Raw genomic sequence first — 25563 nt, forward strand, 5'->3', positions numbered from 1 at the left:
CACTTCAGGGCTAAGCTACACTAACTGTTATTCCCATGTCCAATGAGAATGCCCTTAATGGTCATTGAGGCACTCTAATTGTATGGCAGCTGGCCGGGCTTTGGCCAGCCATACACGTATAGATTTCTCTAATTCAGCCAGGGGACTGAACAAGAGAAAATCACTTGATTCAAGCTAAACAGTCCGGATGGAGTAATTTACTCTGACGGCTACTGTAAAGGTGTCGCGGATGTCTGAATATCCAAACAATTGGCTGCATCTGATTGGATGCAGTCCCTGTAATAAAGCCAACAATTTTCAACCGGCTGTTTTAATCTTTCTATCTACTTTTGATGAACCGGATTGGTGGTGATAGTGCCCCCCACAGCTTGAATTGTGGGCAATTCAGGGGGTACGACTAACTTTAATCCCGAATTCAGGTTCCTAGCAAAAAAGTTAAAACTAATTCCAGGTTCTTTTAAGTCTTTAAAATGATCATGGGATCAACATACATGACTCACTGACTAAGCATGAATGTCTTAACACCAATGATATTGAGCCAATCTTGAGGAGCATTGCATTATACATTGTCTGTGAGAATCCATTCCTGACAATCTATTCCTTTTCCAAGATCGCCCAACCAAGGGATGTCTGCAAAGAATAAGATTAGCCCACAGATAAATTTAATTGTCACCTTAGCAAGAAGATAAAGAATAGATTAATAAATAGTCATTGTGTAATCAACATACTATAAAAAGAAATTCTGTTTATTTTGTCAATTTTGTATGACCCTAAACCAAATAAATGACAGTTGTCCTCTTGTATGTTTATGATACTATCACTTGGAGAACGATTGATGAAACATTTGTAAACACCAGATTTTGTTCTTATGCTTATAGTCACCTTTTATGTGAGCTGGACATATGTGCAGTGCAGCTATTGTTTCAAGTTAGCAAGTGTTGGCAAGCCTGCTTAACTATAGGTTTTCGCCAGCATACTACTGACGTCTTCTGTTGTTCTGAATAGTGTCATCAGAATATGACTCCAAGCAGAAGAGGAGAGGCAAGGTATATGTAAGGCCTAAAATTAATTACGCAGAGCCATTATTTTTTGCACTGAAGCCTGCAAAGCATTGCAACTGGGATCAGTGGATCCTGCAGACTGTTCTTCCAGCCCTTTAGTTATGGGTCTTGAAGAAGCAATCAATGGACCACAATTGTGGTGACTCTCTCCATTAAACAAAAACAAATATATAGGACGCTATGGGTAGAAGAACAAGGTAAATAGGAGGAAGCGGTATGAGGGTGGGGGTGGGGAATGTGACCATGTTTCATGTTACACCCTAAATATGGGTGTAACATGAAACATGGTCACAAAGGTGGCATTGGCCTTTAACAGGTCAGATATGTGAAGTCAGGCTTTGCGCTAAAGAATGATTTAGCTTTACTCATTCTTTAACATGAAAGTTTAATCTGCCTATATTTTGCCCCACCTGGTTCCCCCTCACCTTCCTCATACATATGGTAATAACATTTTTAAATAAAATCTGTTTTCATTTCATTAATGCCTTACATTAGTTAATAATAATTGATATTAATGCTGGGTCTCTGCAATTTGCTATGCAATACAGGCAGACAATGACTGGTGTAAGGTGAAACACATCGCCACTTCTCTAAATAGCCCTCAGCCCTGATGTGAGCAGAGGTCTGGGTCATGGGAGGAGTTTGGCAAATATCAAATGCCGTGGTGGATGGAAGTCAGTTTGGAGGAGTGGACATTCCTAGGCAGAATGCATTTGCATGCACAACGCTCTACCCACATGTGATTCTGAGCGATCAAAATCGAAAGACGTGAAATTCTATGAAAAGACAAGACAAGAACAAGCACGCTGAGGAGGAGGGGACTAGATGCTGGATGTCCTCCAGCCAGGAAATGAGGCAGGCTCTGATTCAGACTAAGCATTTTCAGTCAGGAGAAAAGCCTGCACAACTGTACAAGGCTGAATACAAGGCTGGAGTTCAGCTTTAAACATAGATGGGCTGCATTATGTCAAGTAGATAAGCATTATGCCAAGACATTACACAAAAATGTTGTTCATTTATCCTTGAAACAAAGAATTCATGGCCCACTTAGAGACTTGATCCTCCCAAGCCGACAAGCTTGGCATAGGAAATTCTACAAAGCAGAAAATTTTTTCCATAATGGTACCAAATATGAATTTTAGGTGTAGTGCATTTGTTAGCACAGCTGTAAAAAGTAGATTTATATGCTAACATGAAAAGCTCTTGCCTTTGTTGTACGGTTTCAAAGGTTTCATTCAGTTTTTAAATCTATGTTACAACTACAAAGTGTACAATAATGCTGTACATATGAGACATATTCTTCCCGAAACATCACAATGTGCCCAGGAGAGGAATGCCACCACTAAGGCCCTCTTTCACATGGCCGTTCCGATCGGTTCCACCTGCCAGTTTTTCAGGTGGAGCCAATCGGATGCCCAATGCAAGTCTATGGGCACCCATGAGTAAACTGACACATGTCCGTTTCCACCCAGTTACCCCCGGTCCGGTAAACCCAACCCGATCAGGGGCAATCTAATGTAAGCAAACACCATAGACTGGCATGTGGTCCAGTAATTGCAGTTTTTTTCCTCCATCGCAAGGTGGAGGAAAAAAAACTGTACGCACACGGATGTCCCATTGGTGACATCTGCTCCGTACTGCTGTGATCAGGAGAGGATCCATACACGGATCCTCTCCTGATCAGCCAGTGTGAAAGGGGCCTAAAACGCTTCAAATACGAAACATCTGGCAGACCTGTGCTGTGGTGTTTTCAGGAACCTATGTACAGCACCCTGCCAGCACAGATCTGCCTGCATTGCAGGGCAAGGAGCACACACCCAGTGATAACATTATTGAGTCTAGCAGGTATGAAAAAGGAAACATTTTAGTTAAAAATGTCACTTACATGTTAAGGAAAGAGGGGGAAACCGTGCAGGGGTGTGTAACTCTGGCCCTCCAGCTGTTGTGGAACGACAAGCCCCATGAGGCATTGCAAGACTGACAGTTACAGGCATGACTCCCAGAGGCACGTTGAGATTTGTTGTTAAGGGACAGCTGGAGGGCTAGAAGTTTAGTTTTAAAGCAAATTATAAACAGAATCAACTTCAGCTTTAATAGCACTGCTACATTACTTACTATCCTGCCACAGGCAGCACATATGGTAGCACTGGTCATGCATAAATATGAACACTCATGACCACGGCCATATAGACAGCACACAAAACCCATCTTTAAGGTAACACTGGATTTGCAAGCATGTCTGAAACCCTCATGCATCACCATTGCACACCATATCAAGGTGTTAATGGATTGAATATGTTTCCTTCTTTCAACAATACAAAACAAGTAATTGGTCTATGCAAAGCAACAACCCTTTCAGAAATTGTTAGTGACCTCAGGAAATGACTACATTCACTAGAATGGGATGTGGATCTCAGTCCAACTTCCTTCAGAAGTTACAAATACGGAGAGGTTATAAATTACTAAAAGAAATCCAAGGGATAAACACTCTAATCTTTATGTACCCAGACAGAGAACTAGGGGTTTTTCAGAGTTCATCAATACGCCTTGCGGCAGCCCCTGGCCTCATTCATCTCCGCTTCAGCCAACTTCTGTTCCTTTGCCTGGAGACATGTACTACTGATGACAGACTGACAGACAATCCAGTTGGCCCAACCAGTCCGACACATTCTTTTATCAGGAGGCCAGGCCCAAGTTTATGCCCAGCATGCTATCATTATATCACAGTTTCCTAATCGAGCAGAAAGTGTAAGTACTTAAAAACTATTTAAAAGAGACCCGGTCACCATAAGATTGTATGGGCATTGAATGTGTTTTAGGCATATTATTAAAGCAGAACTCCGGGGGAAAAATTGTAACCCTTGCAGTGGGGCTACCCCCATATTGCAAGGGCTAAGTGCTAGTCTTTGTCTAGGTTCAAAAATAACAAAGTTATACTCACCCGATCCTCAGAGACGGCTTGCTCATAGACAAGCTTCGATACCCCTCTGCTCCATCAGTAAAGGTCCCGTACACTGTTTCAGGTCCAATACACTGCATATTGGATGTGAGGATACTGAGGGACATACCATCTCTGCAGAAGGAGAGAGGCAGGATTTTATCTAGACAAAAACAATCAATTAAGCTGTGCAGTGTGGGGGTAGTTCCACGGCAAGGGTTAAACATGTTTCCCTGGAGTTCTGCTTTAACCTGTAAAAGCCTCAGTTTTGTGGACAACCAAAAGTCTAGATGCAGCTGCTGGGCGCCTCCATCTTGGATGTGTTGTTCGTAGACCCAGCAGACTCAGACCTGTCGCTTGACACTCCATAACAGAATTAGGCAACCTCAGCACTCCACCTGTGGGGAAACTACCAATCCCATCATGTGTCTGCACATGGAAGTCATGCCTGTGGCTGTCAGACTCTTGCAATGCCACTTGGGAATTTAAGTTTCATAACATTTGGAGTGCTGAGGTTGCCTTCCTCTTATCTAGAGTATGCCCCTTCACTGCTACCCCAGCTACTACATGTAAGTTTATTTAGGGAGGAGAAGGATGGAGCTGGACAAGCACAGACAGTAATTAGATACTCCCAGAAGAAAGGAGGGCTATGATGTGCAAGAAAGGAAGGGGCTGTGCTGAGGAACTGACATTTCCTAAATTAGACAAATTCGCTGGCAAGTACAGAGGCACATTGCGATCAATGAAAAAAATAATTTATAGAAAAAGTAAAAATGCTGCAAAAAAATAATTTTAAGTATTTGACTCTTCTCTGCTTTGACATACAATTTTTAACTTGGTGACAGGGTCTGAAAAGTGTAAGTACCCCCAGAGATTTCTGCACACTTCCTGTGTGGTTTCCCAGAGCGGAAGCAAAGGAAAATCTGAGTGGGGACACAGTCAACAGTGAAAATTGACAGATTCTAACCCTTCCTCCATTTTATCCAAAAGCAACACATTTTGGTTGGAAGTCCCACCTCCATCCCCATTGAAAGGTCTATGAAGGGATGTCAAGAGTGCTTTGAAGGATACTATAGGTCAGTGAATGACAACCAGCTGGCATCCATTCAAAAGTGAAAGAATGTTTTAGCCCCTTTTAGGAATCATCTTGCTCTGGTTACATAAAACAAAGTTGCAGAAATGTGTATACAAACTCGCCAATTTCTCATCAAACTTGCTGGAAGCTGGGATAACTCTGCTCAACGTACGACTGATATTTTTCTTGGAAGAATTACCAGTACAGTAAAGGAAGCATGGATCATGTAAACTAAACATGTCAACTCAAAAAGGAAATGCATGTGTGCATCATAGTGCAAGGTATTTCATATATACACTGGGCGCACTTGCCCGTATACAGTCTGCATAGTTTCAAAGTTCAATACTTAACAACATGAAGATAAATCTGATCTATTCGAAATGTTCCGTCAACCCCCAGGGGTGTATGTGTAAACAAAAAGACGGGATGGTAAAGTCCTGCAAAGCTTGCTGTGCTTTTTAATAGTGTAAATAACTTTTGTCCAACACCATCCGCCAGTTGTTCCAGCACCCAGTGAACTTTGGGGTACACTGGTACCATGTGTGTAGGAGATATCACTAAGATACAGCACTTCTGCCTTGCAGTACTGGGTCTCCGGTTCGAATTCCCAGGCAGGACATTATCTGCATGGAATTTGCATGTCCTCCCTGTGCTTGCATGGGTGTCCTCTGGGTACTCCGATTTCCTCCCAAACTCCAAAGACATGCTGGAAGGTTAATTGGCTCCTGTCCAAATTGGCTCTGTATGCATGTGCAATTAAGACCTTTGATTGTAGGCTCCTCGGGGGCAGGGACTGATGTGGATGTGCAGTACAAAAAGCACCGTGCAAATTGTTGGTACTATATAGATACCAATCATAAATAAGGTAAATACAATTGACATGGAAAGGTTTCCACCAAATGGATTTGTGTTTTTTGTACATTCAGGGTGCCTATGTTCCATATGACCAACCCTTCAAATGACAGATGAGTAGAGTTCCTGGCTTCAGCCACAAAACTAGCATTTTCTCAAGGACAGCTTAACCATGGCACCCTATGTTTTTCTCTCATTATACATTTCCTTTGAGTGTCTGTAGGCAGCACTGTTATTTTCCCTTGATTAGATTTTCTTCACGCTAATGGCCACCATCAAATGTACATCAAGCAAGTGCACTGGTTCAAATTAACACAATGGCCATTATAAAGTAGCCCAGCATATGAGGTCACTAATCAGCACGCACAAGCAATATATAACAATAACATCCACTAGATGAGTTCTTTATACTGCAATCTATTTTTCCTTTACATAAAGTCTACATTCTTCCACTCGTATCGTTTTTTTGCGCCTGGTATGTTCTTCCTGAACACTGCAAAAGGCTGCTTAAAATATACAAAGTCTACACAGTCACAGTGGAGATAAATAAAATGACATAGAAACTTTGGGGTTGATTTACTGAAGGCAGGCAGTTCCCCTTGCAAGGGAATTTTCCTTTAGCTAGAAAATGCGGTAAAAATTAACTTTGCAAAAATACCCAATCATGTGCAAGAAAAAAATCAAGACACAGGATTTTAGCTTGCGCATGATTGGATGATGCAAGTAAACAGAGCTTCACCTTACTAAGCAAAGTACAAATCCTCTTTCAAAGTTAAAATTCATTTCCAAAGTGAACAGTCCATTTGCCTTTAATAAATCAACCCCTTTATGTTAGAGTCTGAGATTGTATATGCACTGTAGGTAAGACAAACTAATTAATAATTATATTTATTTTATTATTATTATTATTGGTATTTATATAGCGCCGACAATTTTACGCTTTAAAAGGTGCACATTCACATCAGTCCCTGCCCTCATGTGGATGGCAGGGTGAGCGTGTGCCACTTACATGGGGAAGAGATATCACCAGGATGCAGCGTGGGAAGAAGACATGCTGGCGGAGGCAGTGTGATGCTTTGGGCAATGTTTTGCTGGGAAGCCTTTGGTCCTGCTATTTATTTTGGTGCTGCTATGTGCCATGCCACACTTTAAAAACGGTTCTTGAATGGTTTGGGCAACACAATGAGTTAATGTGCCGTGCCACACTTTAAAACACAATGGGGGGGAATTTGTCAAAACTGAAGCAGCAGTGCAGAGCAACCAATCAGCTTCTCTCTTCAGTTTGTTCCATTAAGATTTGAAAATGAAAGAGAGAAGTTGATTGGTTGTCATGCAAAGATGCTCCAGATTTTGTCTGCTGCAGTTTTGATAAATTCCCTTCAATGAGTTTGAGGTGTTGACGTCACCTCCAAATTCTCCAGATCTCAATCAAATCGATCATCCGTGGGATGTACTGAAAAAAAGTCTGATACATGGAGCCCCCCACCTTGCAACTTGTACTGCTACTGACGGCTTGGTGCCAGATACCACCGCATACCTTCAGAGGTCTAGTGGAGTCCATGCCTCCATAGGTCAGGGCTGTTTTGCAGCAAAAGGGGGACCTACTCAATATTAGAAGTGTGGTCATAATGTTATGGCTGCTCAGTGTATATCCAAGGTATATGGATGTGAGGCGCGGGATCTTAAGCTGGCCATACACAGATAAAACTTCTGCCATTTCATTCTGAACCGGCAAACCCTAGGTGGCCCTATCGGCACCATCCAGCTTAACAAAAGTTGATTTTTCAATTAACTTTTGTCAAAGATCTCAATGCAAAAATTATTGGCCGAACAGTGACGGCAGCCAACCAGGTGATAAAGCCTGTAAGACACTTTCTTTCCAATGCACTGCAGCATATTTTGCCTGCTCTGGAAAATGTTGCACAATCCATGACAATGCATCTAATGTAAATGAGCAATAAATGTGCACACTGGCTGATCCGAGCATGCAGATTAATAATCATTTAGAAGTACAATACTAAATCAGTCTCTGTAAAAAAATAAAAAGTGTAGAAAAACAAACCATAAAAACCAGCTTGATTAAATGATCCCATTCTATTTAAATATTCTGTTTCTACATTTGGAAAGATTTGATAATGCTAACAATGCAGCTATTGTTACGAGGACACCAGAAAGACTCTTCTTCACAAAACGTTTTTATGAAAAGAATTAAGTTTATGGTCATCAGCTATTAATCAGAGAAGCATTGTGCTTCAATGAAAACCGACTAAGCCAATGTAATGTAATGTAACAGTGTTGTAATTACTAATTGCTGATTTGCATTCCTAGCATAGTAAGACACTGTGCATGTATAGCCAGTAACGGTCACAGTATGTGAAGAAAGTTTTTTCCACTGGCTTCCCTGTCAGCTATAATAGGAAGTTTATTTCAGAAATGCCTGACATATCAAAGCCCTCAATGAAGTTTCCCATATGTGGCGAAGAGCGGTTTGTAGAACTGTGGGACAAGACTGCAGGGACATCCCCTGGGGAATAATTAACTTAACACACAAAAAAACAAAATCAATCATTAAACTGTGCTTGCGCTACTCAGCAATGATAGACTTTAACATGGGTTAAGTCAATAATGTCATGTTTTACAAGCTATACAGTACATTACTACAATAAGTAAAGTAGGGTGATTTTGCCAAATGCAAGTCATCTGTTTCACAAAATTAAAACAGAGAAATATTTATTACAACCCTATAATGCAATTTTCATTTGGCTTTAAATAAAGAAGGGTAATTTTCCTTTTTTATGTATTTATTAAAAAGGTATTTTTTAGGGATGCACTGATACTTTTCAGATACCTGTGCCGATACTTTGCATTTTCATGAGAACTACCAGGGTTGCCGCGGTTGCAGCTGGGACCTGGCTCTGGCGCTCCACCACTGCCCTGAAATCATTAGTCTGTATTATTTTAGAAAAACGGTCACATGACAATAAACAAAAATGTATCAGTACTTGTACTAGTAAGTACTTGGACAAGTATCAGTATTTGTACTTGCACAAATGGTATCGGTGCATCACTTTATTTATAAAAACAAAATCATACATTGAAACAGAGATGCACAAATCCCAGGAGCTTCGTGTGCTCCTTACAAATGACAGCTGCCTCCTAACTCTTGAATTTTTCTCTAGTGTAGTCCGGGAGCTGGAAAAGTATCTGTACTTGTACTGAGTACGGTACTTGGTATCGGTGCATCCCTAGTATTTATATAACCCTGTTATTTTACAAAGTGTTATTCATACTGTACATTAGGGCTGCAACAACTAATCAACATAATCGATTATAATCGATTATTATTGCATGAGACCCTGCCCCTATATTTACCCCGTCACTACGGTCGAAAACGATTATCAATTTGACCCCACTAACTATAAGAAGATTGAACAAGCATCTCTAAAAAGACCCTTTCCAAATTAAACTCTAACCATGTATGGTTAGCTTAAGGTCCCCATCTCATATGCATACATACACACCCATACTAGGGCCAATTTAGACATGAGCCAACAACCTATCAGCATGCATTTGGAGCGGAGGAGCAAACCCAATCAAGGACAGGGAGAACATGCAAACTCCACCCAGATAGTGTTCTGGCCAAACCTCAGAACTGAGGACCTCAGTGTTGAAAGGCACAAGTTCTAATCACTAAGCCACTGTGTTAGAACTTCTGTCAAGTATTTAGTGCTGTCTCCCACTAGGATTTCCACTAATTTCCTGTTAGGTCACCAGACAAAGACATGAGGCAAACTCCTCCAACAGGGGGACCTTCTTTAGTTAGATTCAGCAAGGTAACTTCTGTCGTTTTGTTGTTGGTTGTATCTTCATTGAGAGAAAAGGGGTACAGTAATGAAAACTGACAGGTGTTACAAGGTTTTCCCAGTCTGCTACACCAAAGTGCATTTATTGGCCCTGTGGGAAAGATTCCCTTTATGTCCTGTCCTAATGACCACAAACACATGACTAGCAATCAGTGCCAGGGTGCAGAAATCTTTCTCAAAGCTGGTGTATGGGTGCACAGCACATATGAAAAGGGAATGAATCAGGCCACACTAGAGTGGCTACAAAGGTGAAAGCCACAGAGTATTATCTTGGACAGGGAGCGCCCTTATGGGCCTATCCCCGCCTTTTCTTTACTGCTTTGCTGTGAACTAATTTCATTGCAGAGCACACCAAGAGGATGGCCTGGAAACTGAGTTAGCCAAAAAAAAAACAACAACAAAAACACTAAAACTTCTTTGCCACCAGCTAGAAGTAACAGAATATCTGTTCTCGAGAGTTTCAGCTGGTGCCCACTGAAATTCTTACATAGGCATATTTCAACGATCAATTTGTATGTCAAAAATAGGGCTTTATGTAAAGACAGATCGCCCATAATAACCTACAAATAAACCAACTTTATAAAAGCAATAACACAATGAACTGTTTAAAACAAGTTATATTTTCAGGGGTTTACAGAGGACCTTTTATTGATTTGATTATGCAATTGGGATTTTCCTTAAAGTGAAACATATGACCTTAGATGAAAAGCCATCAGGGATTTAAGCACATTTTGATAGAATGTTCATGAGATAAGGAGTTATGCTGGTATGTTTATACTTCAACAAGAGCTGAACCTAGTAGAGCTAATGTACAAAAAGTAAGCTATAGCTAAAAAAAAAAAAATTACAAAAATCTTATTGTCTATAGCAACCAATCACCTAACCAGCTTGATTTCTGCAGTCCAGATTTGAGACTTCCCCTTAACAACATTTTTAAAAATTATCAAACCAGAATGATGAAAGGCTGGCTGCTATAGAGAACCACATTTTGCATCACAAATTCCTTTAATCAAACCTAATAGTCATACACATAGCTCATGATGACATACAGACAGATACATTTACCATATCCATATTTCCTGAATTTGGGACTTTCCTAGAATGTAAGGACAGTCTATTAAAAACTGAGGGTTATTTACAACTATCCGTAAAAGTCAGTGAAAATAAATGTATTGATTTTTGCCAGCATTCCAGTAATAACCTGTGTATTTATAAAATGCTATTCTCATACTGGCTTGACTATGTATTTAGTGGTCACCTTGTATACAGATGAGGGTGGTTATGCAGCCACTTAACAGTTCAATGCCTGCCTGCTGTCATAATGGCTGATGTAATATTGTGAAAAAGGTCAGTTACAGTATTGGTGTTATAAAAAGTTACAATCATCTGATTATTTCTACAGCAATGTATCGGTGAGAGGTTTTACTGTGCACAAGTTTTCTGCTTATATATCCTTAAAAGCATACATTTGGGGCAGCACAGCGCAGCAGTAGGGTCCCGAGTTCAAATCCCAGCCAGATCACTATCTGCAAAGAGTTTGCATGTTCTCCCTGTGCTTGCCTGGGTTTCTTTTGGCTTGCCTTTAGTGTTTTAGTGTGGCTAGATTAGCCAATATTCTAGAGCAGTAGTCTTCAAACTCTTCAGTACGAGAGCCACATTGTATATTTTACAATTTGACACTCTTCAAAAGGCATGCTGGTAGGTTAATTGGCTCCAGTCTAACTTGGCCCCTGTATGTATGCATGCGAGTCAGGGACCTTAGATTGTAAACTTCTTGAGGGCAGGGGCTGATGTGAATGTGCACTATGTGAATCGATGCGTAAATTGTCTGCACTATACACAGTAAATACCTGTAATAAATAAATAATAAATAAAATATTAATGGGCCGAAAAAAAATCAGTTTTATAAATAAAGAAATAAAATTTAAATGAAGTTCCTTCTTACATTCAGGAGTGCCCAGCAGATCCCATCCATACCTTTCAGTTGGCAGAGGTGGAGCAGGTCTGGATGGAAGTCCAGTCCTCCTGTAAATGCTGGGAATGGGGCAATCATGCCATTGGTTGCTGGGACGCCGGCGGTTCTAGCAACCAACCACAGTGTGGGAGGGGATGTGTGGAAGGGGAGGGTTACGCTGGGCTGGCAGTGAATGCGTCAGTCTTTTTATTATGATACTCAGAACAGCACATATTTTTTACACCCCTAGCTTAGAGAATCATTTTTTTTTAAAGTGCACACTTAAATAAACCTCTAAAAATGGAACACGTTCACTCTGATCCACCCCTTCTCCCTAGCTGCATATAAAAACCTTTTCTTCCCTCCTCCATTCAGCCACCCAGAGGGAAGACAGGCAGCACTATGTAAGCTCAGTGTTGCTTCAGTCAGAACTTACACACTTTATTTGACAATTCTGGACAATAACTAAGCACCAGCACTGTCACATGGAGTGAGTCACATGCTCCTTTATGCACAGAACTTTCAGCTATTTTCTCTGCTCCCAGTGACTAAAGGAGCTGTGGGGGAGCAAAGAAAAAAGGTATCTGGTCCTGGGAAGGGGGCATTAAAGCTAATCTGTGGTTTTGCCGTGCATGGGCAAAGCACAGGTTTGCGTTAAGTGTTTTTTAATGTTTGCAATCAAATTTGAGAGAAACCCACAATATGTTAGTTATATGTTCGCATTCAAACAGCATACCTAAAATTTTTTGTAAAAAATATTTCTTACCTTTCTAGTTGTTTCTTTGGAGCAGGTATTTGGGCAGACTGCAAGCTACTCTGAACAATTTAAAAGTGAAAGTGGAGGGGGGCAAAGTGGGGACAGACTGTTGGAAAGTACATAAACATACATACCGGCCATGAAATCTTAAGTACTTTGTTAGGACGGACAGTGTTCTAATCTAGTTTACAGCTGATAATGAGTTCTGCCAATACAGACAGAGTTAACAACAGTCAGGCTGGGTTCACACTTGGGCGTTCGTAATATGCGCGTTTGACGCACGTTTTGACCGCGATTTGCGGACAACGAAACGCGCAACAAATGTGCGTTTACGAGGGCTATCCAGCTGTGTCCTAATGGATACGCGCGGGAAATACGCCCCAAAGAAGCTCCTGTACTTCTTTGGGCGTAGGGCGTTTTTCAGCGTGCTGAAATATGCACAGGTGGGAACCATGCCCATAGGAAATAATGGGATTTTACTTGCTGGGCATTTTACAGCGCGTCGATTAGCGCTGTAAAACGCCAAGGTGTGAACCAGGCCTAAACATACCGCCCTCAGCCCCCTCCTTACCATTATCTAGAAGGGGAAACCTTCAGTTAAGGTGTCTTCAGAAAAGAGCAACTTAAAATGTAAGCAGCAATTGATGTAATGCTTAATGGGAACATGTAACAAATATAAAGTGTGCTACAAAGATCAACTTAACCACTTCAGGACCTTAGGACATACCTGTACATCCTGGTCTTGAAGTGGTTATACCAAAATTATGGCTGCTGCTGCAATTCTTGGCTGCACAGCCGTCCAGATCACTTGTAACAGCCAGCATAGGTGGCGCCTCACACCCCTGGCGTAGTTTTTTTCAGGTCCCATGCTCCTCTAGGGAACCCAGGACCAAAGCAAATACATTGAGGATGGAAAGCAGGAGCAGACCAGGGAACATAATTCCCAGATCTGCTCTGTGATCAGTGAGTCAGGAAGTGATGTATTCACAGTGCTTCCTGCTCACGGCTATCAAAAAATTAAAACCCACCGAGTCATCTGCATGTGAATGAAAATGCGTGCGTAGGATATGCACGTGTTCGTAAACGACAACTACGCCACACATGTTGGGTATCACCATGGACGTCAGAGTGGGAGCAATAATTCTAGGACCATAATTCCTGGTTAACTCTAAACTGATGGGAGATCAAGGCTTTTAAAGCGTCGCTTATGGATAATTTTGAGTACCATAGTTTTTCGCCATTGCACGGGCGCATACAAGTTTAACACTTGACATGTGTGTTATCTATTTACTCAATGTAACCCCATCTTTTAGAGTTTACCTAAAAAGGGTATTAAATTTTGTCTGCACTAAGATTCATTTCAGTGTTTTTTTACCTAAAAATATCAATTTGATAATCATTTGTGCGAATATCATGTGCATTAAAAAAATTTAGTTTTTTAAGTAATTTTCTATTCAAAAATCCAGTTTGTAGAATGTGTGCGCAAAAATTACAAAAATTAGTCCGGTACTAAGGTAGTTAAGTTAAACCACTCCTCCACGGATGCCACTGGAAAACAGGTGCCCCTCCTCTAGGAGTCCATCTACACGCCAAAGCCCATTGTCTAAAAGAAAAGTGAGGCTGCACATCAATGACATCACTGCAATAAAAAAAACTTTATTCAGGCAACAAAAGTGCCACTGGTCCCGCCTTAGGTCTGGCACTTTTGTTGCCTGAATAAAGTTGTTTTTATCGCAGTGATGTCATCTGTGTGCGGCCTCTCTATCCTTCTAGACCAGGGGTAGCCAAACTCCGGCCCTCCAGCTGTGGTGGAACTACAAATCCCATGAGGCATTGCAAGAGTCTAACAGCCACAGACATGACTCCCGAAGAGAGATGCATCATGGGATTTGTAGTTTCACCACAGCTGGAGGGCCGGAGTTTGGCTACCCCTGTTCTAGACAGTATGTTATAAAGATATAATCCCCAGTAGGAGAAGCTGCTAAGTAGGTAGGGAATCCAGGAAGTTGATGAAAGAGATGGCCAGCAGATAGGCAGCACTCACAATATATACTGTCAAAAATAACTTGTGAGTGCTGCCTATCATTTGCATTGCTATTACAATGCTGTTGTGTGCCATGGAGTTTAGATCTCTTTAAACTTTCACCCTTCACTGTCCTCCCCCAATGCAGATTTGAATTCGGTTGGCTGTTCTGTGGCAATAGAGAATGTTTTATTTGCAACACAATGGTATCTCTAACTAAGGCCCACAGTTCTTCCTTTACTTATACATCGCATGTCTATCAGAGATACCCTGTGGAAAATGGCGATTCCTTACTTTTATCATGGAAAGGATTTCCCTTAAGTAATTATCCAAACCTCACTCGGATAGGAAACTAGAGTAAAAGGCCACACTTTAGACAAATTAACTCCTTTATTTCACCTCCCTATTGTTGAGTCAATATAAAGCTACTTGGGAGCTTGCAGTGGTGAGTGAAGAGGCCATCACCTCACTCTATTGTGTTCGGTTGGGAGTCTGCACTTACACAACCACTGTGTGAAATGATAACAATATCACCCTTTTCCCTTAAGCACAAAAAATTAAAAGAAAGCTCCAGGATGTTTGAAACATGTGGGAAAGCAAATGAAAAGGACATTACATCAGTGCCCCAGTACATGCACTGCTGGACTAAACAAATCCATTTCCTGCCCTGGGTCACTGGTTCTATGAAAAGATTTTCTAGGACAATATGTGTGCTATACACAACAAATCATTAGAGAAAGCACACAACCATTGTAAATGTATTTACATTTCAAGAGAGAACACAATCCTATTCAGATGCTTCTCTCCCAAATCTTGTAAATGCTGCAACACTGCTGTTCCTGTTCCTACAATCAGGAGGGCCTGCTTGGTAAATTCATGGACAGGAAAGGGTGTCATAACATAAAAGCTTGTATGCTACATTCTTAGTTCAAAGGCTCAGTGAAGTGTACATTTCGATATTTGAAGAGTGCTCAGTAAGTATTTGAAATGTGAGTGCTCCCCATTTGACCTCTATAAGTTCTGGCTCCATGATACCCAGAAACTAGATTACTCAGTCTCAACCAGGGTTCTGCGGAACCATTGGGTTCTTCCATTGGTTGCTGGGGGTTCTTTGGCTGATTGACCTCACATCTGATGGTGTATGCATAGCTCAACGGCCAATGTTACTTGGCAAAACCAGCAACATGACACCATCTCCTTTTTAGCTCTCTGTAATGATGGCATACTGACCACCACTGTAAGGGTTGCATTCTTCTTACTGACCAATGTAAGGGGCATTTTACCAAATGACCACCAATCAATTGCTTTTAGTAAGGGTTCCTTGAGGCCTGGAAATTATTTTCAGGGGTTTCTCTGTGGTAAAAAGGTTGGGAAAGGCTGCATTAGAGGATTATCATTTGATTTGGGCCAGACTGGATAATGATGGGAACTGAAGTCTGGTTGTTCTCAAAAGGAAAAAGTTGATCACCCAGGAAGGAATTTTTTAACTGACCATTATTGACTCTGAAGTAACTCGCATTTCAGGGGTATGTGCACAAACTGCATACTAGAACAATTGGAGCATGCATGTCTGCTCATCTAAAGTGGACCTATTCTTTATGGTAACTTTCCTTTAGGCCTACCTCCCTGAGTAATGCTGTCCAAACATTGGTCATTGCCAAAGGGCACATTGCACCTACCCCTGTGCTCCTACTAAGTAGCCAATTAGTGCCTCCTGCCATTCAGTAGAAACCAGGTACCTGAAGAATCGATCAAGATCACACTTTCTAAAAGCTAAATGGGAAGCCATGACAGCATTACTTTTGCGAAGGGAGCAGTAAGGAAGTTGTGGAATTGTTAAATTTACATAGGTTTTTTTTTCTGAAAAGCTTGAAAGAAAAATCACAGCTAAATATATTTTTTCCTGGATTTTGATCTTGATTTTACTGAAATTATGCTAGTTCAGTAAAACAGTACATTTTTAAGCCATTTGATTAGGGGGCAATTGGGAAAATGCCCCTTACGCTGGTCAACATAAAGAATGCAACCCTTACAGCGGTGGTCAGAATGCTACCTTACAGACAGCTAAAAAGATAATTGTGTCCTGCTGCTTGTTTTGCCAAGTAATTTTAGCCTTGGAACTATGAAGACACCATCAGATGTGAAGTCAATCAGCGGAAGAACCCTTAGCAACCTCTGGAAGAACCCAAGGGTTCCGCAGACAAGTGATTGGGAAAGAGTTATCTAATTTCTGGGAATAGAATATCAGGATAACTTGATGACAAGAATGCACTAAAGGGAACCTGGCACATATCAAAATAAATGTGACAAAAGCCTTTGATGGAAGCTGTACTTCCTAAGTCAAAAGCTACATACCCGTTCCAGGCCAGTGGCAACTGACAGTTGTTTTGATTTGTCACAGATTCTCATTAAAAAAGAATAATAAAAAACATTGTACACTGGCATGGGCACATAACTGATCACACAGAATATATAGCAACAAAGTGGCCAAACTGCAGTTACCCAGGAAAATAAAAAGATTAGTTGAATACAAACTCTCTCTGGTTCATCTGTGGGTCATTGAGAAAAAGCAATTGTTGATTGCCTCATACTCCTTTTATACTACTGATGGCATTGAGTCATTTAGGCCTAGGTGAATTAGTGGCAATGACATGCTGGATCAAACTGAACAGCTTTCATTGTGTTTTACAGAGGGGGAAACATTTCCAAAAGCGTCTTTCTGCAGCGTATAAAAACAAAAATCAACATTTGTCCTGACTCACACGGCCGACACCGAGAGTCACTGTATACATTCATGCAGGTCATATTTATAGATTTAACCACATTATACTATTGAATATAATGAACATCTTAAAAGTGACTCAAATTAGAGTTAACTGTACATAAATGTCAGTAATTCATGGAAAATCCAACTAATGAAGCAATAATAATAAGCAGCCTATACACAGCTCTGTGCTCTAGATCTTCTATACATTTGTGGATTCAGCAGACCTTAAAGACAATACTAGGTTTTTCCCCTTTAATTTGGATCAAATGATAAATGGGTAAAACCTCTGTCAGGTTTTATTTCCAGTTTATATCCCTGTTCGGGAAATTCATGCCCTCTATTCAGTCTGCTGACCACTGTCAACAGAACTGAAGGTCAACAAAAAAAAAATCCAATATTTTGAATTGCCACCAGGACAGGAATAGAGGGGAATGCTTCTAATGGGGACACTTGTTCTAGTGACAAGCAAGAGGAGACTTTTCCTCCCTTTGCAAATATTTCCACTCACTTTCCAGTTCTGTCTTTGGGACAGGAAGTGAAGGGAAGATGCCCCATAGGGCAGGGGTCAGCAACCTTAAACACTCAAAGAGCCATTTGGACCCCTTTCCCACAGAAAAGAAAACACGGGAAGCCACAAAACCCTTTTGACATCTAAAATGAACATAACACGGCATATATCGGTTTTTACCTTTATGCTACGTATAGCATGTATATAGGTATATGTGGGCTTAGAAACGCACTGGACTCAGGGCTTAGTAGCGCACTGGACTCAGGGCTTAGTAACGCACTGAACTCTGGGCTTAGTAACGCACTGAACTCTGGGCTTAGTAACGCACTGAACTCTGGGCTTAGTAACGCACTGAACTCTGGGCTTAGTAACGCACTGAACTCTGGGCTTAGTAACGCACTGAACTCTGGGCTTAGTAACGCACTGAACTCAGGGCTTAGTAATGCACTGAACTCTGGACTTACCTGAGACCCCGCAGAGCTCACCTGAGAGTGACCCTGCAGAGCTCACCTGAGAGTGACCCTGCAGAGCACACCATAGATCCTGCACAGCCCATCTGAGACTCTCTATGGTGGGCTCTGCAGGGACTCTGCAGGTGGGCTGGTCGCCGGGGTCCCTTTCCCTGTACCTCCTCCCAACTGCTCTTGCCTGCTACTGGGGCCTGGCCTCCTCCACCCTTCCCCTGTCACCTCTGCCATGCCGCCCCTAATACAGCTGATACTCACGTAAGAGGCCCCCCAGGCTGTCCAGACCCCTCACATGGGTACCGGCCGTGCCCCACTGATGGCGGTGTTCTATCAAAGTTTGTGACTGCGTTACAATGTGTGACCGGTGAAGTGGTCACACATTTCAATGTAATCCCGCCCAGTTTTTTGGCGGTGGAATGTGTGACCGCCAATAGGTCAAGCATTCCAACGCTTTCTCAGCGAGGCCTCTTCGGTAGTTCCGCCCCTGGACAGGGAGCCGCAGCAGAGGGATGAAAGAGCCACATGCGGCTCCGGAGCCTCAGGTTGCTGACCTCTGCCATAGGGGGACCAGATGGCAAAACAAACCTGACAGGAGTTCAAACTATTCCCTACCTACACCATCCAAAATTAAAAAAAAAGCTTTGGCTTTAGATATAAAATATATACAATTTAGCAATTGTTTACAATATTTCTATTGTGATGGAGTGTGTTTGGAAAGGACTCAGATGTATATAATATGAAAAAATATATTTATTTGATTTTAGATTCTTGTTGGTTTAAAAGATTCATGCAGTTCAATAAAATATTATTTACAACTTCTCTTGTGGTGATATTCGTATGCAATTCAAGGATACATGTATCTAATTCTATGACTATTGCTGATTGGTATATTCGCAAACCGTATTTCATACATTCTCAATACATTCATGTGGATAAGGATATACACATAATTGATTCTTTCTAATACAGGTAAATATACAATGACGTCCATTGGTCAGGTTCTCTCAATGTTTTAACGACAGGGTGATTCTGATTGGCTCCCAGAGACAACCAATATTGTTTTTCCTGTATAGGGCAGCTGTGACAGTTTTGAATGGAGCAATAAGTAAGCGGTATGTAAATCTGGCCATATGTTACAGTAATCTTTATTAGGTAAGAATTGGGTGGTGAGAGGACTGAACGTATATTTAATGAATTTGATGATTTAGGAAGGTCTTTTTCTACATGGTTGTTAGCAAACCTAAAGGAAACTGAACAATTGGTTTGTAATGTGAGGGGCTACTTTACTGCTCTTAGCAGGTTTTTTTTTCCACTGATTATGTACTCCACACCAACACTGTAATCATTGCAAACTCAATTAATTGTGACCATCCTGCTCCCTTAAGTATATAAAAGCTAAAAGAGGTGCTGATTTACTAACCTTCCATAAACATACTCCTCTCAGAACATGATCCATGTTACACCCATATTTAGAGTGTAACATGATATATAGTCACATCCCCAGCGCCTCACCCTCAAACTTCTCCCCCCACTTATCAGACTGGTGGGGTGCAAAGGAACACATACCGTAGTTCTTAATGAAGCACATGTTCAGTGGTGTCACCCTACTTGTAGTCCATTATTGCCCAATAAATGAAGGTAATAAAATGAAGGTGTATACCTCAGAACTGGAGATGGAGGAACCTGACAGACATGAAGCTGGGGGAACAGTCTGCAGAAGCCTTAGCATTGCAGTCCACTGATGCATTGCAGGCCCCTATGCAAAACAATAAAAAATGCACATTTTATCTTTCATCAATTTGTGTGCATTTACAATTTTTTTCCGAGAAGATGGGCTATGCCTTTATTGCAGAAACTGCTTTCCTATTAGGCCCCGTTCACACCAAGGCAGCATAGTTTTTGCGCGTTTGGCACATTTTTTACACACGTGGAAACACTCGCACATGAAGACGCACGTTTTGACTGCCAGCTCAAGAAACATTGTGGTCAAATGGACAAACGTGCGTAGAAACATGCAAAAACGCGCACGAAAATGTGCAACATGCTTCTGCCGCACGTTTCCTGGCATTTCCATTGAAGTCTTTGGGGGAAAAACGAGCTTGAAACTGCCATAAACGCTCATGTACTTTTTTCTGCATTTGGTGTTTTGCTGCTCATGAGTGAACAGGGGCCATTGAAAATCATGGGATTTCTTGTGTTGGACATTTAAAAGCGATTTTTCTACTTACTTAGTTTCTTCTTACAAGAGTTGGGATCTTCAGGTGGGTAAATATACTCAATTTTTTCCTGTGTGTTTTTTTTCTGTGTTTTTACATGGGACAAATGTAGGTCTGAAGGATTAGTGAACCCTGCCATTTTGATGCAAGGTCCACTTTAAAGGACAATGGAACAGTGCTTCAGAAACTTGTCAGCTTAGCTATGCAGTGCTAGCAAGTTCTTGTCAATGGAGAGAGGAGGGTAAGAAGATTAGCAGGGAAGGCATATGCTCATCTGCCACTTATCTTAGGGGGTACAGAAGCGATTGGGACAGGTTTTCCAACAAAGCCCAATGCTTTGCCATCGGGTCAGCCTATGCATAAGTACCTACAGAGAAAATTTAAACATACTAAAAATCACAAAATAGGTTACCACTCATAACTGTTGCTGGATACATGATACAGGATTAGGATTATGAAATGCCAGTGTGAATAATTAAGCAGACTGTTTTCACAGTATTTAGCCATGATACTGGTTCGGTTGAAAGAAGTTCTTCAGCGTGCTATGCTCATTCAGCTACTGTGACTTCTATGAAGTAAGCCAGACACATGACAATCTTGTGATGGAGAGGAAACACAAACATGGAAATGACAGATTCAATAAAATCCCACTGTGAGAAACAAAAATGACTAAAGACCTGTCTTGTATGTTGCTCAACCATTCCCACCATGTAAATGTTGTTAACTCCCTATTATTATGAGTGCCAGATGTTACTAGATCATTAAGATGAGCAGAACCAACATGGCTGGAGAGTGGGAGGCTTACAGAAGATGACACAAGGCAGCTCGGCAGGTGGGGAGCCTTCTAATATACGAGAGGTTCATTCAAGTTTAACTACAAATCAAGAATACAATACATATACAAATTTACATTTAACAAACATTGTCAATCCTCTCTTTACTGACACTATATCAGATTATCAGAGTTCAATAGGGCTTCGGAAAGAGCAATGGTAATGTACAAAGTGTCATTAGTGGCAACCAATCAGATTTCAGTTTCTTGTATTCAGATCCGTTAAATACTTTTGATTAGCTGCATATCACTGTTGTATTTGTTTGCCTACCTGTAAGAACAAGGGGTAAAGAATAAATATTTAAAACAAAGTGTGTTTTGCTGAACTGCCTCCTATTCAGGAATGTCAGGCTTGCAGAAGGCCTGTTATGGAAAATCTGGCCTGAGGGACACAAGTGGCCTTTCTAGAATAAAGATGACCATAGATAATAGACCTGTGTAACGGGATTGCTTAGATCACCAGAGCATATAAATTCATGTCTATGGTGGATGGAGGTGAAGGGCAGGCAAACCCCCTCCCCTTCCTGTCTGTGATAGACCTACCCTCAGTGCACTAGTCGTCACATGAAAAATGCCAACATAGTTGAGCCAGAGGGATCATCTCAAATCCATGGGTAAATTAAAAACCAACCCAGTACATTCTACCTATCTGCCTGAAGATAAAAAATACAGTATGTAACAAGCCTGATTAGTAGTGTTCAACACAATATACAATGCCACCCGCACATGGTAATAGGCAAAACATTTGGTAACTTGTGTTCTGACTGGATATTTAGAGAGCTTTCACTAAATCACACACTTCATGTCTTATTCAACTTTTTCCAGATTGTGCTGTGAGCCAAAGAGGAAGTCCTTTGGAAGAGAGACAGGGGTGATGGCCATTTCATGGATCATATGGTTCCATCTCTCTGATTTACACAAACTATCAGAAAAGAAAAGTGGTAGTGTGCCTTGCAATGAGGAAACAAATTCAGGGATCTTTTTACTTTCCATTTTACATATCAGCCCATATTTACCCACTTTGGGAAAAGTCCCTATCAGCCCATATTTACCCACTTTGGGAAAGTCCATCTATATGTAATACGGCAGGTGGGAGAACAAGTACAATACAGAATAAAATATGGTGGGTCAAGTGTCCTCTCATTTTACTAAATGGTAGAGTCAAGTTTGCTTAGCTAGACATCTATTACAAAAATGTCTGTGGTCTTTTTTAAATTATTATAAAACTAACGTATGCCAGGTAAGTGAGCGCTCGGTAGTGGTTTCACGAATCATAAAAGGGAAGGACCAAAACACACTTCAATTCAATAACCTTGAAGGAGCTGCTGTGCAACCACAGGATGGGAAGCCTCAGACGTCATGTAAAAAAGAATAACAACAGCACCTTCTCTTCGTGTTATACCATTTATTAACATTAAGTCGTATAAAAATTAAATGAAAAGATGCTCACAAACATTCGTCGACACCAACGGCATATAAATTATGTATCCAACATAAAGATGACAAACGACATTGTTGCTGTCAGCTGAATACTACTATTGCATTATGCTCTGAAGAAGAGGGACTTTCCCTTGAAACATGTCAGCTATATTGCTTCTATGTAACACTCTGATGTCCGATGCTGTACACCGATGTCGTTTGTCATCTTTATGCTGGATACATAATTTATACGCTATTGGTGTAGACAGATATTTGTGAGTATCTTTTCATTCAATTTTTATATGGCTTAATAAATGGTATAACACGAAGAGAAGGTTATATAACTAGTGATGTCAGGGAGTGACACTACACAGCATACATCTCTGGGAAATCAAAGACAGGCATAACTGTCTGTTGTAGTTAATGTGAGGGAGTAACTAGTACAGAATAAAATATGATGGGTCAAGAATCTTCTCATTTCACTGAATGGTCTTTCTAGATATCTAGTACAAAAAGGTCTGAGGTTTCCTTTGAACTGTTCTATAACTTGTTATGTCAGGGCGTGACACTACAGCATAAATCTCCAGGGAATCAAGGACAGGCCCAACCATTCTAGAGGAAACTGAAATCCCTCACATTAAGTACAACAGACAGAAAAGCTGTAGAACAAACCATACAGACAGAGCTCTGTACAGGATAGAATTACAACACTTCCATACAAGCAGCATGTACAGCCCTTGAGACTTGTGAATCCCTCACAATATCCTGTTGCTCATTGGTACATGGATGGCTATAATGCAAGATGTTAAAGTCAAATAGCAAACTTTCAATGTCCTCTTTCTGACATCTACTAAACATTCAGATTATTGCTAGCATGTAAAATTATGGCTTGTGTAGTAGGAAGATGGCAGAGTTTTAGGGTGTTCAAGTTGTGAAGCGTGTACCAACTGGAATTTACTTTTCATCAGTTTTAATTAAAAGATAATTTCTCTTGGTTGCTATGCTTTGCCCTTTGGCTTATGTATAAGGTGAACACAGATCATAAATACCTGGAACATATGCAACTATGAAAACACACATAATAGTAAAACAAAGTGCAAACACCACCACCAACAGTTTTCATTTAGAATAACTGTTTCAAAACACAACAGATTCTTGCAGAGTAAACCAAAACGTACATACAATAAATAAAAGCTTTGGCTAATATGGGCAGCGTAGCATCTCGTACACAACATGCGGATGTAGAGAGGCAATCACAAACACGTCATTCATTTAAACATCTTCTAGGGTTACAGCAGTGCATTCCTAACTCTCAGCCTAATAAGGTTCTGAGATCGGCACAGCTTTTTATGGGAAAGATTCTAAACCATTTTTTAAGAAAACGGCCTTTAGCCTTGCAATCCATGGAGGTACCATGCAGGGCTAAATATATGCCATTTCAAGTCACTCCCAAAGAGTGGAAAAAGTATTTGCCAGGTGGCAATGAAGACAATATCTGTAATCAATGGCACGTGAAGCGTGAAATGCTGCTATTTGAAGAAAAGGTAGTTGTTTTGAATTTTTTTTTCCAAACGCACTGACATGCAGCTAATAATTAACCATCTTCCAGGATTACACTATGAGGTGTACACATTTTGCTGCAGGGCTTATGTTATCCAAGGTGTTTATTTTCAATTAATTAAAGCATCACGGCATTGTGTTAGACCAAAGAGATGCAAAATGCACTATTGTTTTCAGGCAACTTTCCAGCAGACCATGGGGATTTGGACTATTTGCTGAGTTTAGCAATTGCTGCTTGGTTCACATGTCAAGTCAGTGAAAGCATTAGCCCCAGCTGCAAAACTGTGCAGGAAAAGAACTTTAGAGGCGTTCTAGATATCCTGCTTATATGAAATCATTTTTGATTATATTCATGTAAACAGACAATAGTTTTCACTGTTACATGCTCTAATCCGTGTGCTGGTTTTCAGCCTTGGCAAACTACTCAATGACTTCAGCCATCTACAACATGTCAAATCGACCAACTGAAGACAGATGGACTGCAGAAACAGACTGGTTCCTGCAGAACACACTCATTTGCAGTAAGTAAATAGATGGCTTAGTCATACACTAATGGAAAATTCAGTCAGACGTGTACAGTATTACAAGACTTTCCCTATTTTAGTAAAGCAAACTCCATCTGCAAGAGGCAGAACAAACGTTTCCATTCCAGAATAATACAACTGCATGCAGTTTAATGTGGCCATGAATTATATGCACACACACACTTTCACAATGAACACCACATGTCAGCAATGGACAAAGTGAAAAGTCTCTTACTTCCTAATGCAAAGATCATACAGCCTCCACAGCTCAGTTCCAAAGCACCATAGCCTTTTCCCATGCATCAAGGAGATAAAAGCACTTACGTCTGTTGCTCCTTCTTACAAGGAGTTTACAAATCCAAAAGGTTGTAATAAGATAGCTAGCAGGATATCAGCTCAGTGTAGTCCTTTCTATGGCACAGCCATGCATTTGTTCATTTAAACTCCGACAAACAGCTTGACACACAAAACATACTGAGATTCCAAAGAGGCAGCCCTCCCAGATCACCCTGCCCTGCCTCCTCATTAGAATACAGACAGGGGAAAAAATCTAGCAGGGATTCCTACTGGATGCAAAGAGCAAAAGAGGGAAAGTGTCAGGATTTGGACTCTAAGCACTCCTATCAAGGCTACAATAATGCATATGTGTATTGCACTTTGGCCCGTCAACTTCCAGTTACAATATAGGAAGCAAAAACATTCTGTTCCTAGTATTTTTTTCATAATGTGAGGTATTTGTTTAAATTC

At 40.9% G+C, this 25563-nt stretch overlaps 1 protein-coding gene across 1 annotated transcript in view; it reads right to left on the minus strand.

The window, feature by feature from the left end:
* The window catches only part of SORBS1 (sorbin and SH3 domain containing 1), a 194427-nt gene extending 169143 nt beyond the window's left edge, over positions 1-25284 (minus strand). Inside the window, exon 1 of the mRNA XM_018564475.1 lies at positions 25141-25284. The gene's annotated coding sequence lies outside the window, so the exon portion shown is untranslated. The remainder of the gene's footprint in view (positions 1-25140) is intronic.
* Between the last annotated feature and the right edge of the window lie 279 nt (positions 25285-25563).

The sequence above is a fragment of the Nanorana parkeri genome, unplaced genomic scaffold, assembly GCF_000935625.1.
Source record: "Nanorana parkeri isolate BGI_ZX_2015 unplaced genomic scaffold, ASM93562v1 scaffold753, whole genome shotgun sequence".
Taxonomy (NCBI): domain Eukaryota; kingdom Metazoa; phylum Chordata; class Amphibia; order Anura; family Dicroglossidae; genus Nanorana; species Nanorana parkeri.